Here is a 12,550-nt window from a genome sequence, read left to right on the forward strand (position 1 = left end):
TGCCATCTCAGCTCACTGCAACTTCCGCCTCCCAGGTTCAAGCGATTCTCCTGCCTCACCCTCCCGAGTAGCTGGGATTACAGGCGCACACCACCATGCCTGGCTAATTTTTGTATTTTTAGTAGAGACGGGGTTTTGCCATGTTGGTCAGGCTGGTCTCGAACTCCTGACCTCCAGTGATCCGCCTGCCTTGGCCTCCCAGGGTGCTGGGATTATAGGCGTAAGCCACCGTGCCCAGCCAAAATCTCATTTTATCTACCTTACCCTATCTTCAGAAGAAATGTCTGTTAAAGGTATTAGAAGCTTCTTTTACCTTGGGCTTTCCAAACAGTTGATGTGGAAGGCAATTTAATCTTTCTCATGGATTCAGAGTTATCTTTTGTGATATCTTCTGTTTTCCAGAGATTTGCTGATGTGTTAAGGGTATGGTACTGATGCTGGATGTTTTGCTCATTAGCCCAGCAAGGTCAAGGTTCTTGTCTCATGACCAGGGAGAAGTAGGCACACGGACACTCAGAGAGAGGGGTCCTGAAAGCAGGTTGCTGGTTCTCCCTTCACAGTTGAATACAAGGGCTTCTCTGTCTGCTGATGGGGCTGTGTTCCCTATTTGTATAAGGTGTGAGTTTCTGGCGGCTCTACCCTGACCTTCCAGTGTGCATGCGGGCCCCTAGTCTGAGCCATTCCACATTGATTTATTTCCCTTACTGCGCATGTGTTAAGGGACTGAATTTTTCACTGCTGGCATGTTTAGGCAAGCCTCCTGTGCACAATGACCTTGGCAGCTCGTAAGTTCTCCAGGGACCCTCCCCTGTCTGCCTAGGAGAGTTCTCTGCTTCCTGCCTCTATCAGTACGTGTGCTCAGCAGGACTTACTTTCACATTTCTTGTGGTTACATTTTTTCTTGTAACAGCTTCATTGAGATATAATTCATGCTTCATACAGTTCATCCATATAAAGTGTATAATTTAGTGGTTTTTAGTATGTTCGTGGGGTTGTGCAATTATCACCAGTTCAGTTGGTGAATCTGTTCAATTTCAGAACATTTTCATTCACCCCCCGAAAAGCTCCTTTCCCTTTAGCAATCATCCCTCAGTCTCCTCGCATCTCCCACGGTGTGGCTGCATTCTTTTTTTTCTTTTGAGATGAAGTCTCCCTCTGTCCCCCAGGCTGAAGTGCAGTGGCGTGATCTTGGCTCACTGCAATCTCTGCCTCCCAGGTTCAAGAGATTCTCCTGCCTCAGCCTCCTGAGTAGCTGGGATTACAGGCGTGTGCCACCACACTCAGCTAATTTTTGTATTTTTTTTTCTTAGTAGAGACAGGGTTTTGCTGGGTTGGCCAGGCTGGTCTCAAACTCCTGACCTCAAGTGATCTGCTTGCCTCAGTCTCCCAAAGTGCTGGGATTACAGGCATGAGCCACTATGCCTGGCCATGCGTTCTTAATACGCTTTCAAAGATTTCTACTGTCATTGTTCTTGATTCCAACAGGCTTGCCCCTAACCTTGGAGAGCAGTGGTGGGGGATCGTTCTTGAGTGGTCATCGATGCTATTCGAGGGTACACTTAACAGACATTTTATGGCTGGGCTCGTGTCTGTGATCCCAGCACTTTGGGAGGCTGAGGTGGGAGGATCACTTGAGCTCAAGAGTTTGAGACCAGATCCAGGAGGAGTGGTTCCAACATGGCCGAAAAGGAACAGCTCCAGTCTGCAGCTCCCAGCGTGAGTGATGCAGAAGATGGATGATTTCTTCATTTTCAACTGAGGTACTGGGTTCATCTCACTGCGGCTTGTCAGACAGTGGGTGCAGCCCATGGAGCAGGAAGGGTCATCACCTCACCCAGTAAGCGCAAGGGGTCGGGGAATTCCCTTTCCTAGCAAAGGGAAGCCATGACAGATGGTACCTGGAAAATCGGGACACTCCCACCCTAATACTGCGCTTTTCCAATGGTCTTAGCAAACAGCACACCAAGAGATTATATCCTGCGCCTGGCTTGGAGGGTCCCACGCCCACGGAACCTCACTCACTGCTAGCACAGCAGTCTGAGATCAAACTGCAAGGCAGCAGGGAGGCTGGGAGAGGGGCATCCACCATTGCTGAAGCTTGAGTAGGTAGACAAAACAGCCGGGAAGCTCGAACTGGGTGGAGCCCACTGCAGCTCAAGGAGGCCTGCCTGCCTCTGTAGGGAGGCAGGGCATAGCTGAACTTCTGGGGGCACTTCTCGGGGCAGGGCATAGCTGAACAAAAGGCAGCAGAAACTTCTGCAGACTTAAATGTCCCTGTCTGAGAGCTTTGAAGAGAGTAGCGGTTCTCCCAGCATGGAGTTTGAAATCTGAGAATGGACAGACTGCTTCCTCAAGTGGGTCCCTGACCACCGAGTAGCCTAACTGAGAGGCAGCTCCCAGTAGGGGCCGACTGACACCTCATACAGCTGGGTGCACCTCGGAGATGAAGCGTCCAGAGGAAGCATCAGGCAGCAACGTCTGCCATCCTGCAATATTTGCTATTCTGCAGCCTCCGCTGGTGATACCCGGGCAAACAGGGTCTGGAGTGGACCTCCAGCAAACTCCAACAGACCTGCAGCTGAGGGTCCTGACTGTTAGAAGGAAAACTAACAAACAGAAAGGAATCCACACCAAAACCCCATCTGTACGTCACCATCATCAAAGACCAAAGGTAGATAAAACCACAAAGATGGGGAGAAACCAGAGCAGAAAAGCTGAAAATTCTAAAAATCAGAGCACCTCTTCTCCTCCAAGGGAATGCAGCTCCTCGCCAGCAGCGGAACAAAGCTGGACAGAGAATGACTTTGACGAGTTGAGAGAAGAAGGCTTCAGACGATCGGTAATAACAAACTTCTCCAAGCTAAAGTAGGATGTTCAAACCCATTGCAAAGAAGCTAAAAATCTTTTTTTTTTTTTTTTTTTGAGACAGAGTTTCGCTTTTGTTGCCCAGGCTGGAGTGCAATGGCTCGATCTTGGCTCACCGCAACCTCTGCCTCCTGGCTTCAAGTGAGTCTCCTGCCTCAGCCTCCCAAGTAGCTGGGATTACAGGCATGTGCCACCACACCCAGCTAATTTTTTTGTATTTTTATTAGAGACGGGGTTTCTCCATGTTGGTCAGGCTGGTCTCGAACTCCTGACCTCAGGTGATCCACCCGCCTCGGCCTCCCAAAGTGCTGGGATTACAGGCATGAGCCACCACGCCCAGCAGAAGCTAAAAGTCTTAAAAAAAGATTAGACAAATGGCTAACTAGAATAAATAGTGTAGAGAAGACCTTAAATGACTTGATGGAGCTGAAAACCGTGGCACGAGAACTATGTGACGCATGCACAAGCTTCAGTAGCCGATTTGATCAACTGGAAGAAAGGATATCAGTAATTGAAGATCAAGTGAATGAAATGAAGCAAGAAGAGAAGTTTAGGGAAAAAAGAGTAAAAAGAAACGAACAAAGCCTCCAAGAAATATGGGACTATGTGAAAAGACCAAATCTATGTCTGATTGGTGTACCTGAAAGTGACGGGGAGAATGGAACCAAGTTGGAAAACACTCTTCAGGATATTATCCAGGAGAACTTCCCTAACCTAGCGAGGCAGGCCAACATTCAAATTCAGGAAATACAGAGAATGGCACAAAGATACTCCTCAAGAAGAACAACCCCAAGACACATAATTGTCAGATTCACCAAAGTTGAAATGAAGGAAAAAATATTAAGGGAAGCCAGAGAGAAAGGTCGGGTTACCCACAAAGGGAAGCCCATTAGACTAACAGCAGATCTCTCAGCAGAAACTCTACAAGCCAGAAGAAAGTGGGGGCCAATATCCAACATTCTTAAAGAAAAGAATTTTCAACCCAGAATTTCGTATCCAGCCAAACTAAGCTTCATAAGTGAAGGAGAAATAAAATCCTCTACAGACAAATAAATGCTGAGAGATTTTGTCACCACCAGGCCTGCCTTACAAGAGCTCCTGAAGGAAGCACTAAACATGGAAAGGAACCACCAGTACCAGCCACTGCAAAAACATGCCAAATTGTAAAGACCATCAATGCTAGGAAGAAACTGCATCAACTAACGAGCAAAATAACCAGCTAACATCATAATGACAGGATCAAATTCACACATAACAATATTAACCTTAAATGTAAATGGCCTAAATGCCCCAATTAAAAGACACAGACTGGCAAATTGGATAAAGAGTCAAGACCCATCAGTGTGCTGTATTCAGGAGACCCATCTCATGTGCAGAGACACACATAGGCTCAAAATAAAAGGATGGAGGAAGATCTACCAAGCAAATGGAAAACAAAACAAAAAAAAAAGCAGGGGTTGCAATCCTAGTCTCTGATAAAACAGACTTTAAACCAAAAAAGATCAAAAGAGACAAAGAAGGCCATTACATAATGGTAAAGGGATCAATTCAACAAGAAGAGTTTGAGACCAGCCTGGGCAACATAGTGAGACCTCTTCTTTATTTAAGATAAAAAATAAAAATATAATAATAACAACAAAATAGACACTTTATGTGCACTGGAGTCTTGTGTATAGTGACTCTATCACCTGAATAATTACTTTTTAAAATTATAATGTTGTATTTATTTATTTGTATTCTGCTTTGTAAAGGTTGTCCTTTGGAATTTTCCACATTTTGAATTTATGTTTGTGTTTATTGGAAAATTGGTTCAAGTAAATGTGGAATCATTTTACTGTCAGGGTATATTTGTTTTTCTTAACTGCATATTGTCAGACTAATATTTTTTGGATGAGTTTGAAATCTTTTAATATCCAGATGATCTCATTTGATGTTTTGAAAAAGTAACCATTGTTCGTTTTTAAACAGAATTTCCTGTTCAGGAAATAATTTAGATTAACAATAAAACAGATGAATGCATTGAATGGTAGAGGCACAGTTGGCATTGTGATTTCATGAGATTTTGTGCTATTAATAAAATAAGTTTTCCTAATGTGGCACTTAACTTTTCCAGAATTTACCCCTTGATTGCCAGCTAACTTTGCTTGTCCCCTAGTTAGAGCCACCTTTGAAGGGGAAGACAGGACAGTCAGGACAGGGGGAGGGATGTGGGCCTTGAACTCTGGCAGCTGCTCAGGCTACCTTGAAAGCCTTACAGAGTCTAATCATAAACATTAGGTAGAAATGTTTTTGGACAACAGAAAGCAAGTCTAAGAAATCAATTATTTGGGCTGGGCGCAGTGCCTTATGCCTGTAATCCCAGCACTTTGGGAGGCCAAGGCGGGCGGATCATGAGGTCAGGAGATTGAGATCATCGTGGCCAACATGATGAAACCCGTCTCTACTAAAATACGAAAATTAGCCGGCGTGGTGGTGCGTGCCTGTAGTCTCAGTTACTTGGGAGGCTGAGGCAGGGGAATTGCTTGAGCCCAGGAGGCGGAGATTGCAGTGAGCCAAGATTGTGCCACTGCACTCCAGCCTGGCAACAGAGCAAGACTCCGTTTCAAAAAAGAAAAAAAAAAATTAATTATTTATAAACAGGAAACTTCATCTGAACTCCCAGATTAGAACAGTAAAACCCAAGAGGTTGGAGGGAGATGGGTGAGATTAAGTGCAAAAAGATTATTCTATTTTTGCTGTGGATAATTAGGAAAATACAGGTTAACCTCTTAGCCTGTAACCTCTTGGTCTGTTAACCTCTTTGCCTGTACAGATAGTACCTTTAAAGGTAACTATCTGTATCAGTAAGGATTAAGTTTGGCTGTATAGAACAGTGGCTTCACATTATAGAATTTATTTTTCTCTAAAGTATAAGAAGTTCAGAGGGAGACTGTGCAGTACTGGTGCAGCCCTGCTGTCCCCAGGGTCCCATGCTCTTCCTGTCCTTCAGTTCTACCATACTAGATGTGGTTTCCATCCTTAAGGTCATGTCACATCTAAGAAGGCTGCTGAAGCTCCAGCCATCATGTCTGAATTCCAGGATGTAGGGAAGGCAGCCTTTGAGAAAGGCTCTCACACCAGTGCTTTTATCTCATTGGCCAACACTTAGCCTTGTAGTCTCATTTTGCAGCAGGGGAGGCTAAGAAATGTAGTTTTTCCATGGGGCTCAGAGCTTTGATACTAAGAAGAGTATGGATAGCGGATGGCCACCATGTGTCTACCATGTCTCCTTGACTATAATTAAAAATATGATGCAGGCTGGGGGCAGTGGCTCAAGCCTGTAATCCCAGCACTTTGGGAGGCCAAGTGAAGTGAATCCCTTGAGCTAGGAGTTCAAGACCAGCCTGGGCAACATGGGGAAACCCCATCTTTACTAAAAATACAAAAAATTAGCCAAGTGTGGTGCTGCCTGCCTGTAGTCCTAGCTACTTGGGAAGCTGAGGTGGGAAAATCACCTGAGCCCAGGAAGTTGAGGCTGCAGTGAGCTGTGATCGTACCACTGCACTCCAGCGTGGGTGACAGGAGTGAGACCCTGCCTTTAAAAAAAAAAAAAAAAAGATTCAAACATTCAACATTAGCATTCCCTAACCTAACCCACATCATGACCCTGACAAGAAAACAGTGGTATTTGCATAGCATGATGGGTAAATGATGGAAGTAGTTCTTAGCTGATGGTCACCCCGGACACTACCTGGCACCCTCCATTCCCAGCACTGCTTGTGGAAGCTCTGTTCTAAATCACTAGAAGAAAAAAGAATCTGGTAGCACATACTCTACAATGCAAAAGACAGCAAAGTGATGAAACCTCCAGAAGTTGAACCACCAAGAGGCATGACAATAGTAAGATGAGTCTTGCCCAATTTGACCATAATGCTCCTGTTTGAAGGCAAAGTCTCAGAATGGGTCAAAAAGTGAAGCTTTATCTATGTGCTTTGCTTAAGAAATTCTCAAAGTATGCAAAAGACTGGAAGTTGGGCTAGGAGAAAATTTAGAGAAAGAAGAGTTATAAGGAGGGATTATTTAATCAGTGAGGTCAGGATCTTTGGGGCCAGGGGCAGGCGTGAGTGGTGGTTAGGATTTTGACCTCCGAGTTCAGGCTCTGTTAGAAAACCAGTTCACTATTTACAGGCTATGTGATGTGGGTCTAGGTATTCAACTTCTCTGTGCTGTAGTGTATTCATTCTTATGTCAAACGGGGATAAATATTAGGACTCTTAGGAGGATTAAATGAGTTAATGGATGTAAATGCTTATAAGTGCTTATCGTACCACTCCATAAGTGTTTACCATTATTACTGATGTGTTTGTTATCATTATAAAAAAGTGCAGCTGGATCCCTGCATAACTCCATCAAACCCAATAAAATCCAGATGGTTCAAAAGGTGATTCAAAGATGTAATGTTGGCTGCTACCCTAGGCACACTGCCTGTGAATTAGCCCTGCTCAGCAAACAGCAGTTAAAATAAAATAGAAAGAAAAGATATAATGTTAAAAATTCAACTGTAAAAGTGCTAGAGGAAAATATTGCTGGATATTTTACTAATCTTGAGATGGGAAAGTCCATCCTAAGCATGGTATAAAGGCTAGAACTATAAGGAAAATGACTGATCGCTTTGAGTGTGCAAAATTAAACTTTACACAGGCATTCTTTAACTATGTATTTGTTCCTGAAAACATTGTGTGTGTTCATGCACACGTATGTTTATTGCGGCACTATTCACAATAGCAAAGACTTGGAACCAACCCAAATGCCCATCAATGATAGACTGGATTAAGAAAATGTGGCACATATACACCATGCAATACTATGCCACCATAAAAAAGGATGAGTTCATGTCCTTTGTAGGGACATGGATGAAGCTGGAAACCATCATTCTCAGCAAACTATCACAAGGACAGAAAACCAAACACCGCATTTTCTCACTCACAGGCGGGAATTGAACTGTGAGAACACTTGGACACAGGATGGGGAACATCACACACCGGGGCCTGTCATGGGGTAGGGGTGGCGGGGGGGATAGCGTTAGGAGATATACCTAATATAAATGATGAGTTAATGGGTGCAGCACACCAACATGGCACATGTATACATATGTAGCAAACCTGCACGTTGTGCACATGTACCCTAGAACTTAAAGTATATATATATGTATCTATAAACTTTGTGTGTGTTGCAAAATTGGACACTAAAAATACCAGGAGTAATGCAACTTTGTAACCAGAACACTTATAAAAACTGTCCATGTGGGGATAACTTGAATAGCCCAGACAGGCAGTTCCTGGCTGTGGCTGGAGCCACACAAACAATAGCGGGAAAGGCTGTGGGGGGTGTGTGTGTGTGTGTGTTGAGGGGTGGGGGTTGATGGATCTGGGGCTTCTGCTAAGGTGAGCACAGGAGAAAATACAGCCCCCTGTAAGCCGAGAGCCATGCAAGGCTGAGGTGCTCCTCTCTGGGGATGGACTCCTACACACAGAGCTTTTTAAGTTCCTATGAAGTAGTCCTGAAAGGGTTCCTCCTGCCTTTGCAGCATAAGAGCTGAAGAGCTTTTTTCCCATTGAGGGTTGTAAACATTCACACTATTCTGACTTCCCTTGCCCAATTCAGCTTCATGTGTTGAATTTTGTTGTCCTGGCTGAGCCCCTTGCCTTTTATAGGTGGGGTGTGAGCTTTGCCATTTGACAACCAAGCTTTTTGTGGCCCAGGAAGGAGTAGAGGAGTAGAAGACAGAAAAGCAAGTCTTGCCTTGTGTATTTTTGTGACCAGGAGAAAGGCATCATTTTGGCAAAAGCCCCAGGTCTCCCACAGGTGTTCAGTGAAGGTCCTGGCCGCTCTGCTCAGTGTTTGTAAGGGTCGATTTTCCCAGTGCAGGGCACTGCAGGTGCTTGTGAAGAACCAGATGGCTGCTCATTCCATTCTGCAGCATTTATTCAGTGTCTGCTCTGGCCCTGAGCAGACCCTGTCTTTGCCCTCTTAGAGCTGTGTAGTCCAATGACAGAGACTGCTGGTAATCAATCACTAAATCAGTGACTACAAATTGTGATGGGTGGAAAATGCCAGGGGCCAAGGGGGTAACTTAGCCCACCTATCTAGAGAGGTGGCCCTGAAGAAGTCAGTCCATCTGGGATCAGAGGGCAAAGGGGTGGTTGGCAGAGAAGGGAAAAGTGTTCCAGACAGAAGGCCCAGAAGGAGTTGTGAACCCAGAAAATCTGAGACAGTGAAAAAAGATTTGACCTAACTGACTCCATCTTGCTCTTAACCTCCAAGCTGTCCTTATTCATTCCTGGACACAGGTAGAACCAACTTTGGGAGGAACTCATAGTTTAGCTTTGAAACAAAGAGGATACCAGTCCTTTCCCAAAACAAACCTCCTTATTGTCCGTGGACTAGGCTGCCTAAAGCCACAGGATTAGAAGTTATGATAATCCTTTTTTTTTTTTTGAGACGGAGTCTCACTCTGTCGCCCAGGCTGGAGTGCGGTGGCGCGATCTTGGCTTACTGCAAGCTCCGCCTCCCGGGTTCACATCATTACCCTGTCTCAGCCTCCCGAGTAGCTGGGACTACAGGCGCCCACTACCATGCCCGGCTAATTTTTTGTATGTTTAGTGGAGACGGGGTTTCACTGTGTTAGCCAGGATGGTCTCGATATCCTGACCTCGTGATCCTCCCACCTAGGCCTCCCAAAGTGCTGGGATAACAGGTGTGAGCCACTGCGCCCAGCCCTAGTTATGGTAATCTTACTAAATTCAAAATGCATCTATTTTGATTAAACCCATATTATTTTCTTATTTATTAAAAATTACACGAAGATCATTCTGTTTTGGGCTGGGTTTATAGTTTTGTAACCCCTATGACAAAATTTGATACCTTATATAGTATTTTACAGGGATAAGTATGAAATTTGCCAACACTTGTTTTGAAAGATGCTGTGGGCTGACATCTTCTTTTTTTTTTTTTTCAAATCTAGAAAAGAGTTTTCACACTTCCCGAGCTTCTCCCCTTTTCAGGAGACTGGTTTTCAAAGCACTTTTCTATACCAGGTGTGTGTCTTCTCTGGTCAAAAAGTAGCCCCTACTCCAGAGTGTACTAAGACTCCAAGGAAAGTTTGGGAAGAGGAATTCCATGAACCTAATGGTAATCTAATCCCTTTCCTCAGCTCTTACTTTTTTTTTTTTTTTTTTTTTTGAGACGTAGTCTTACTCTGTTGCCCAGGCTGGAGTGCAATGGCGCGATCTCGGCTCATTGCAACCTCCGCCTCCTGGGTTCAAGAGTTCGAGACTAGCCTGGCCAACATGGCAAAACCCCGTCTCTACTATAAATACAAAAATTAGCTGGGTCAGCTACTTGGGAGGCTGAGGCACAAGAATCACTTGAACCTGGGAGGTGGAGGTTGCAGTGAGCCGAGATTGCACCACTGCACTCCAGCCTGGGCGACAGAGCGAGACTCCATCTCAAAAAAAAAAGGAAACAATTAAAAAGGTCAGGAGCAGTGGCTCATGCCTGTAATCCCATCACTTTGGGAGGCAAAGGCGAGTAGATCACTGGAGCTCAGGAGTTCGAGACCAGCCTGGACAACATGGCAAAACTGTGTCTCTACTAAAAGTACAAAAGTTAGCCGGGCTTGTTCACACGTACCTGTAATCCCAGCTACTTGGGAAGCTGAGGCACGAGAATCTCTTGAGTCTGGGAGATGGAGGTTGCAGTTAGCCAAGATTATGCCACTGCACTCTAGCCTGGGTGACAGAGTAAGACTCTGTCTCAAAAAAAAACCAACTAATTTTTTGTTTGTTTTTTTTTAAGAGATGGGGTCTTGCTGTCTCCTAGGCTGGAGTGTAGTGGCATGGTCACAGCTCACTGCATCCTCTAACTGCTGTGCTCAAGGAATCCTCTTGTCTCAGCCTCCCCAGTAGCTGGGGCTACAGGTGTGTGCCACCACACTTGGATTTTTAATTTTTTTTTTGTAGAGATGAGGTCTTCCCATCTTGCCCAAGCTGGTCTTGAACTCCTAGGCTCAAGTGATCCTCCTGCCTTGACCTCCCAAAGTGCTGGGATTACAGGCATGGGCCAGCGCACTTGGCCTAACAATGTCATTTTAAAAAGTATTATAGGCCAGGCACTGTGGCTTATGCCTGTGATCCCAGCACTTTGGGAGGCTGAGGTGGGCGGATCAGTTAAGCCCAGTTCAAGGATGTAGTGAGCCATAATTGCATCACTGCACTTCAGCCTAGGTGACAGAATGAGACCCTATCTCTTCAAAACAAAACAAACATAATATTTGCCATTTAACCATTAAAAAAATTAATTTTCTTAAAAGCATTGTTATTCTACTCTACTCTCTACTCTCTACTCTACTCTACTCTACTCTACTCTACTCTACTCCTACGCCTACGCCTACGCCTACCCCTACCCCTACCCCTACCCCTACCCCTACCCTTCTTTTTTGAGGCAGAGAGGCAGAGTTTCACTCTTGTTGCCCAGGCTGGAGCGCAGTGGCATGATCTTGGCCTCTGCCTCCTGGGTTCAAGCGATCCTTCTGCCTCAGCCTCCCAAGTAGCTGGAACTACAGATGTGTGCCATCACACTCGGCTGATTTTTGTATTTTTTAGTAGAGACGGGGTTTCACTATGTTGGCTAGGCTGGTCTTGAACTCCTGACCTCAGGTGATCCACCGACCTCAGCCTCCCAAAGTGCTGGGATTACAGCCATGAGCCACTGCACCTGGCCAAAAGCACCGTTTTTCTTTTATAGAGACGGGATCTCACTATGTTGCCCAGGCTGGTCTCAAACTCCAGGGCTCAAGTGATCGTCCTGCCTCGGCCTCCCACAGTGTTGGGATTACATACGTGAGCCACTGGGCTGGGCCCATTTAAACATTTTAAAGGGTATAGTTCAGTGGCGTTTAGTACATTCAAAATGTGCACCCATAACCATTTAGTTCCAGAACATTTTCATCACCCCAAAAGGAAACCACCTCCCCATTAGCAGTCGCTCCACATTGTCCCTTTCCCTTAGCCTCTGCCAGCTGCTAATCTGCTTTCTGTCTCTGTGGACTTACCTGTTCTGGACATTTCATATGAATGGAATCATTCAATATGTGGTCTTTTGAGGCCGGCTTCTTTCACTTAGCATAATATTTTCAAGGTTCACCATGTTGCAGCGTATATTAGTACTTCATTGCTTACTGTGGCTGAATAATACTCCAGTATATCTACACATTTTGTTTATCCATTCATCTGCTGATGGGTGTTAGGATTGTTTTTATCTGTGCTACTAAGAACACGGGTGTATAAATATCTGTTTGAGTTCCCACTTTCACTTCTTTTGAGATATAAGCAGTGGCAGGAATTTGCTGAAGTGAAATTGCTGCAACATATGGTAATTGTGTTTGACTTTCTGAGGAACCTGGTTATGCATGTTTTTAACTTTGTCACGTGTACCGTAAACATGCTTATGAATTTTACACTTCAGATTGTTTTTATTCCTTTCTTAGATTTAATCCCAGGTGCAATTACTGGTTTAAGGATCATGGACACATTTTTGGTTCTCTAAACATACTGTCAAACTGTTTACTGCAAGTGTTGTTCCAATTTACACCAGCTCCATCTGTCTAAACACTAGTTCAGTTGTGAGCACTTTAATTACATTCATA

General features: G+C 44.7%; 1 protein-coding gene across 12 annotated transcripts in view; it reads left to right on the forward strand.

Annotated features, from left to right (window-relative positions):
- TRAK1 (trafficking kinesin protein 1) overlaps positions 1-12,550 on the forward strand; it is a 212,177-nt gene that overhangs the window by 88,610 nt on the left and 111,017 nt on the right. The window lies entirely within an intron of this gene.

The sequence above is a fragment of the Pan troglodytes genome, chromosome 2 (genome assembly GCF_028858775.2).
Source record: "Pan troglodytes isolate AG18354 chromosome 2, NHGRI_mPanTro3-v2.0_pri, whole genome shotgun sequence".
In the NCBI taxonomy this organism is placed as follows: Eukaryota; Metazoa; Chordata; class Mammalia; order Primates; family Hominidae; genus Pan; species Pan troglodytes.